Source organism: Conger conger, chromosome 2 (assembly GCF_963514075.1).
Source record: "Conger conger chromosome 2, fConCon1.1, whole genome shotgun sequence".
Lineage (NCBI taxonomy): Eukaryota > Metazoa > Chordata > Actinopteri > Anguilliformes > Congridae > Conger > Conger conger.
In genome coordinates this window covers 82,233,951-82,241,450 of record NC_083761.1, presented here as the reverse complement: position 1 = coordinate 82,241,450, position 7,500 = coordinate 82,233,951, and the positions used below count along the sequence as shown (strand labels likewise).

Below are 7,500 nucleotides of genomic sequence, written 5' to 3'. Positions count from 1 at the left end.
TGCCGGTTCGATCCCCCGCCCGGGCTGTCGAAGTGTCCCTGAGCAAGACGCCTAACCCCCATTTGCTCCCGACGAGCTGGTCGGCGCCTTGCATGGCAGCCAATCGCCGTCGGTGTGCGAGTGTGTGTGAATGAGAAGCATCAATTGTAGAGCGCTTTGGATGAAGGCGCTATATAAATGCCCAGGTATGACGCGGGTACAGCTGTGCATGCCTGTCCTCCTCCTCATGCACCGTCAGGTTTAGAGAAGGCCAGTGGGCATCCTGTCCGCTGCCTCCCTCCTCGTTACGAAGCCAAAGCAAGGCTACCTCCTGTGTTTGTGCTTGGAGGTAGATCCGGAACACCCAAGTGAGTCAGTGATATCAGGACATTAAGTATTATAGATTGCAAAAGGTGCAAAAGCCTGATAAGAGTTGGAATGGTGTGTGGGTGTGCGTGGTTTGCTTGTGTCACGGGGGGAACAATGACTCCTTTCTGGGGTGTTTTGAGCGTGAAGAGGTGGGGCCAGCATGTTTCAAACCATGTCATCCAACCGGGTACGAGATGGTACAGCCAGAAACATCAAAATGCTGTTTACCTTTTTCTAAAAAAAACCTTTTTGTCTTCCTCTCTCCGTTTTCAGTTCTTATTTGAATGATCCAGGGACAGCTGAGCAGCAGCTGAGAACACTTACTGCAGGGTGGGGTGGAACGTTCTGGCAAACAAACTCCCACGGAATTGAGGAAATAACCCGTGCTCCCAGCTTTGGAACTTAATATGCAACAGGGATTGCCTAATAACACAGATCCATGGCTTATCGGGAAGCAGAACATGAATCACTCCACATCCATGTTGGGTAATGTGACACTGTATGTGTGTGTGTGTGTGCATGCGTGTGTGTGTGTGTGTGTGTGTGTGTGTGTGCATGCGTGCGAGTGTGTGCGTGTGTATGTGTGTGAGTGTGTGTGCGTGCGCATGCGTGCGTGTGTATGTGTGCGAGTGTGTGTGGATGTGTGCGTGCGTGTATGCGTGTATGTGCGTGCATGTGTGTGTGGACGTGTGTGTATGTGTGTGTGCGCGTACGTGTTTGTGTGCGTGTATCTATGTGTGTGTGCTTGCATGCGTGTGCGCACGTGTATGTGTTTTACGTTTAACCTCTACAACTGAACAAGCAAAGATCAATTGAAATGGGGCATCAGAAATGTAGGTCAAGTGCAGACTGAACACACACCTCTTCAAGATGCACCTCTCCCCACCCCTCCCTACCTGCCTGTAATCTTTAAATCCTTCTTCGGCTGCAGTAGTTTTAGATATAGTCCCTTGTCAGATTCATCAAATAGGCCCTAGTCCTTATCTTCGTTGTACTCGTAGGAATTAGAACTGTACTTCCAGCGCACTTGTCCCTGGTTATGGGTTTGCACTTTGCTGTGCCTCACTCTGGATAAGGGCGTGATGTGATGTAATGCAGTAACTGGCAGTAGATCCCTCTTAAAGGCCCACCCGCATCCGCGCTCTCTTCCTGGTTTCAGAATGTGAAACGCCCACAGAACCTTCATAAAGAGTTGTGACGTAGGTCAGTCCCCCCCCCCCCCCCCCTCCTCCGGAGCCCAATTCTTCATCCTGTGCTCATCTCTCTGTGTTAACACTTAGCAACGGCGTCCTAAAATATGCATCCTTCCACAAAATTGCAATTGTCTCAGTATTGAACAGAAACGGAAAGCTGCAGGAGGCTATGAAAGGCTCAAAATCACTGAAAAACGCCTCTGGGCCTTTAAGCCTTTGGTTTTGTCATTGTGATGGACTCCCCCTAAAACAGAGGACATGATACAACAAATCTGCTACAAAGACTCACACTTACAACACATTTCCGTTGCCTGAACTCTGCTGCGACAAACTCATCTCTAAACTTTGAAAGTCTTGGAGATCTCCATAACTATTATAACTGGGTTGATGTGTGAAAGAATTTTCATTTTGGGGGGGGGGGGGGATAATTACATTAAATGAATGGCATTGGGCAGATGCTCTTATCCAGAGCAACGTACAGTTGATTAGACTAAGCATGAGACAATCCTCCCCCTGGAGCAATGCAGGGTTAAGGGCCTTGCTCAAGGGCCCCAACGGCTGTGTGGATCATATTGTGGCCACACCGGGATTAGAACCACCGACCTCGCCTGTCCCAGTCATTTACCTTAACCACTACGCTACAGGCCGCCCTATAATATTAATAATACTAAAACCACAGATTTTTGCACACAACAACACACACACACACACACATACTGTATCCTCAATAAGGCATGTTTCAGACTGTCTCCTGGTTTCTCACACAGGAGAATGCTGCCAGACCAGCAGAGCGCATTGTGAAATGGCATTAGCATCGACACACCCCCTTCCACAGGCCAGCTCTTTCACTAATGCACTCGCCCCGATGAAATCTCCCCGCACAGCCTCAGAATGGAGTCAGCACTGAGGTCATGGGATGGAGGCTTTATTCCATTAGCGCCTCCTTCTCTCTCCCTCTCTGTCTCTCTCTTTCTCTCCCTCTCCATCTCTATTTCTGCCTCTTCCTCCCTCCTTCTCCCTCTCTATCTCTCTCCGTCTTCCTCCCTCTCTTTAGCTCTCTCCCTCCCTCCCTCCCTCCCTCCCTCTCTCTCTCTCTCTCCCTCCCTCTCTCTCTCTCTCCCTCCCTCCCTCTCTCTCTCTCTCCCTCCCTCCCTCCCTCTCTCTCTCTCTCCCTCCCTCCCTCCCTCTCTCTCTCTCTCTCTCCCTCCCTCTCTCCCTCCCTCCCTCCCTCTCAGCCACTCCCAGACGCTGGTTTTCAGAGCCTGTTTCAGTACCGCTCAGATACTCCTGGGACTGACAGCAGCGCCTCAGCTTCTCTGCCCCGCGAATCTACTGGAACAGAACCAGAACCAGAACCAGGTAGGAGCTGGAGGGGGGAGGGGGGGAGGGGTTGGTTGAGAGAGGGGGATAAGGGGAGAGGGGAGGGGGGAGAGGGTTTATTTTGGGGGGATATAGAGTTACAGTTGAGTTACTGAAGAGCAGGCAGTAGATTCTGGCTGCCTGTTTATTCAGAGAGAAGACTTTTTCAGCCCCTCTCCTGGAACAGCCAGTCGCAGTTAAAGTGAGATACAATATGTGGAGCTGTCCTACATTATTTTACTATCATTATTTTCTTCTTCTTTTTCTTCTTCTTCTCTTTTCTTCTTCTTGCTTGTTGAGAAATGGACAGCTGCCCCTCCTAACTCGATTAACAGCCTTTTACAGAAATCCCAACGGCACAAACTCTGCGGGACGAATACTTGAAAAGGAAGCCATGACCACACCGCGGCTGTTGTTGTGCGTTGTGATGATTAACACATGTGCTACGTGAGGACGAGACCTCCCTGCCTTACTGCCGTTTAGCAGACACTGTAGCGCAGGGCAGCTTTGTTTTTACGCAGTTTAACGTTTTTTTAAATTCGGTTCATACAGCTTTTACGGCTCACAGCCGTTCGTGCGGCGAACTATAATCAATCCAGGCGAAGGACCTCACAGGGCCCGCCTCTCCGTTACAGGGCCAGGAGGGTAATCATTAATCTCTGCCGCCCGTCGACGCTCCAGCCCCGCCTACTCTCGGTACGGATGTCAGTGCAGTGACGAACAAAGGCTTCGGTAAACACATTTCAATTATGCATTACGTCTTCCTGTTGTTGTTGCCATTAGCCGCTTCTTAGCTTCCGGCATGACACGGAGGCTCTTTATTAACTCTGATTAACAAATCGGCCCCCGCCATACCAGCGTGTAGCAAACGACAGGAAATATAAACATAAAGATTCTGTCACTTTTTTCACTTTTTTAATGCATTCATTAAGCCACAAGGTAAATGTTTACCAAGAGATTACCCAGAGTAACTTAACAAAAGGACTTTTGATATAAGGCATGTCATTTCTAAGCATGAGAGCTAGGGGCGTATCATGAAGTGGGATTACCGAGTTAGCTGGATAAATTCACCAAGTAAAACCCGGAACCCTTCCAAATCTGGAACACGGACTGTAAAAACTGCTGTTTTAGGACTAGTGTTTTGTTTAGGTTTGTGCGAGTAGAATAATTATTGCACTGCAAAAAACAAGAAATAAGTCTCAACATTTATATTAGTTTCACGTACATTTCGACTTAAAAACTTATTTCTATGATGTATTTGCGAAATAAGACAATATTGTCTTATTTTTTGCTAAATACTGTAACGAAATATTGCAGATGAGGCGCAACAGTTCGACTCATTTAAAGATTTGCCAATGGGGTAAAATAAATGTGCTTATCAGACAAACAGTAACTTAAGCCAAGCTAAAAATGTTCTACTTTAAGAGTAAGATTTTAAGTGTCAGTCCAAGACTAAAAAACTTTCATGACCTGGGGCCAGTTGGGGCCGGTTGGTCTTAACGACGTCCGGTGTTGTGTCACATTGATATACAGTATTATGTCGTGGGAATGTTGCTAAGCAGCAAGCGTTGCTTGGCTACATTAGCATTACTCCTCCCGTTTCATTTGTCGACATTAATCGTGTCCGCTAAAGTATTCTGAAAAGCACAATTTAGGATACCATTTTTAAGTGCTGCTATGTCCAAGACGGCGCAAAGTGGATGTTTGAGATTTTACTCTGTTTTGCTGTGATACAATCGTCAGAGACCTGTTGATTAATGTAGATAGCTGTTTCGGTGTGTGTGCGTGCGTGCGCGCGTGCGTGTGGGCCTGTTTGTGGGCAGGTTGGCACACGCTGGTGAACGCATGAGTTTTATGAGTTTGTGTTCGGGGAGCTCTGGGGCTTAACTGCGGTGAAGCTTCTCTCGAGAAGGAAAAGGGCAAAAGCAGGGCGAACAGGAAATAGAGCCCAAACCGGACAGCGTGCACTTCCTCCATTCCAAACACTCCATTCCAGACAACATTTTTATGTTCCTCTATCATGCTTACACAATCTCACTTTCTCTCTCTTGCTTTCTCTCTCACTCACATACACACACGCACGCACACACACACACCCTCTTTCTCTCACGCATTCACACACACACACACACACACACACACACCCTCTTTCTCTCTCACACACACACACACACACACACACACACACAATCGCTGTCACTCTCTGTGACATTATTTCAGAGCCCCGCTCCCTCCCACCTCCCTCCTTTCTTTCTCCCTCTCTCTCTCTCTCCCTCCATCTCCTCTGTCCACTGCCTGGTTCTGATGACCCAAAACCATTTGGACAGCATCACAGGCAGCCAATCAGGACTGTGTTTGACTCAGCGTATGGCTCCATCTATCTGCTTCAGCTGAGAGAAAAGGCTTTTGTTAATCGCCAGACAACAGAGAACAGGGTGTTCAAATACCCATCTTCAGGACAATGAAACCACCTCAAGGTTCTGTAAATGGTGGATGTTTGGCCACAAACCTGTCCTTGTGAGTGAGTCTACTGTAATCTACCAAAGCACAGTACCAATTCGGAATACAGATTACATTCACAACACACCAGAATTTTATACAGTGCCATTACCCAAAGCGCTGTACAATTGATGCTTCTCATTCAACTATTCATACACACACCATGCAAAGCACCAACCAGCTTGTCAGGAGCAACTGGGGGTCAGGGCGTTAGGGCGGGGTGGAACCGGCAACCGTCTGACTGCGAGGCCACTGCTCTAACACCCCAGGAGACCCCATAATCTGAATTATTATACGAGGTAGGAGAGTGAGAGGATGGGAGAGGCTACGTGGGTCCTTCAGTCACCATGGGAACATGGCCCATTGTTCTACTGTCCCCTGGATCTGGGCCCAGCAACAACCCACAGAACTCCCCTTCACTCAGCCAGAATATGGAAATGAAAGTCCCAGTTCTGGACTATTTTTTGGGGCCAGCATTACATTGGCCAACCCATTACATTACAGTTATTTAGCCTACACCGTTTATCTGAAGCAACTAACAGTTGATTAGACTAAGCAAGGGACAATCCCCCCCTGGAGCAGTGTGGGGTTAAGGGCCTTGCTCAAGGGCCCAACAGCTGCACTGACCTTATCGTAGCTACACCCGGGTTTTGAACCGCCGACCTTCCGGGTCGCAGTCAAGCAGCTCAACCGCTACGCTACAGGCCGTCCCCATGGCCTGCCCTCCACTTCCACATGCAGGCAGAGTTATAGTGAGGGTAGGGGGGGGTCATCGCTGGGACAGACCAGGCTTGTTCTGCCACTTGGCAGAACACCTCAGATCAGACACGCGGCGGCACCATGGAAACGGTTGCCGTTGACGGTGCGACGGTAACGGAGGGTTCTGTTCTGGTCCGGTCACATGGTCGTGTGGCGGCCGTAGACGCCGCTCACAGGAACAGACGCGCGGTGGAGCCGCGTTCGGGCCGGGGCGGAGAGGGGAGCCCAGCAGACGTTGATATTCTGGGGGGGGGGTTGTGTTTGGGGAGGTGGTGTTTGGGGGGGGTTGTAGCATTTTTACCAGTGGGTTGGTAGCATTTTCTCCAGGATTAGTTAAGTCATCTCGTTTGTTTGCTGGTTCTAATTCAGTTTAGTCGTCATTATAGTGTTCTGTTGTGTACTTGTTTGTTTGTTAGCTCATAGAAGTGGTGTTTATTTAGATTGCAGTGACTGGGTTAGGTGTTTGTTTCTCTCAGGTGAGCTAGGCTATTAAGTTAGGCTATTGTTTTTACTGGCTGGCAGGCCACAGCCAGTCAACACAGGGGAGGGGGTTGTGTTGGGATGGAGAGGGGATCCCAGCAGACACTGACCTGCCAACCTTGGAAAAGATTTTGAGTAGCAACTTACTGTGGCGGCACGGCGCAAGGTCAGGCACATTGGCTGATCAGTATTGATTGAGTTCACATGCTCACTCATCACAACTTATTACTAAGCACATAGATCCCACTCACCACCACATCTAGTTATTCAACATACAAGTAGACTATGAAGAAAACAAAAACTCTTTTAATGAAAAGGCAATATATTTCAGTTTTCTGTGCTTTGATACATTTTGGAACATGTTCCAATGTTTTCACCAAGACATTTGGCATAAGGTAACTGAAAATCCCTGAAACAGAACTTAAAGTTATATTATCACCTGTAGCTCCTTGATGGCTAACGTCAAAATCATAATTGCACACGGTGCAAAACGCATGATTAGGCAGTTTAGAGGGGCGGAGGCATGGCCATTGATCTTGATACTTCTTCAGGAACTTCTGAGGGGCATAGACTCGCTTCTTTTTAGATTTGCTTCCCCCCCTCTCTCTCTCTCTCTCTCTCTCTGTCAGTATCCTCATCTGACGTCATGTGTATTATTAACCGCAAGGCACACACATACACGAACACACATCATCATCATCATCATCATCCTCGTGTTTTTCTTATTAGGCTCCCACACGCACTTGCGTGAAAACACTTCGTACGCTGCTCATAAGAATCTCACAGGCACGTGTAGTTTGGAAGGTTTGGAACGCACAGTAGCCTATCAGTTGACTGGATGGAAACATCAGTAGGCTACCAT

General features: G+C 48.2%; 2 protein-coding genes across 2 annotated transcripts in view; one reads left to right on the top strand and one right to left on the bottom strand.

Moving 5' to 3' along the window:
• tekt4 (tektin 4) overlaps window positions 1–7,500 on the bottom strand; it is a 33,458-nt gene that overhangs the window by 20,340 nt on the left and 5,618 nt on the right. The gene's annotated exons all lie outside the window — the stretch shown is intronic.
• LOC133122493 (cell death-inducing p53-target protein 1 homolog) overlaps window positions 2,789–7,500 on the top strand; it is an 11,999-nt gene continuing 7,287 nt past the window's right edge. The window contains exon 1 of the mRNA XM_061232485.1: window positions 2,789–2,900. The gene's annotated coding sequence lies outside the window, so the exon portion shown is untranslated. The remainder of the gene's footprint in view (window positions 2,901–7,500) is intronic.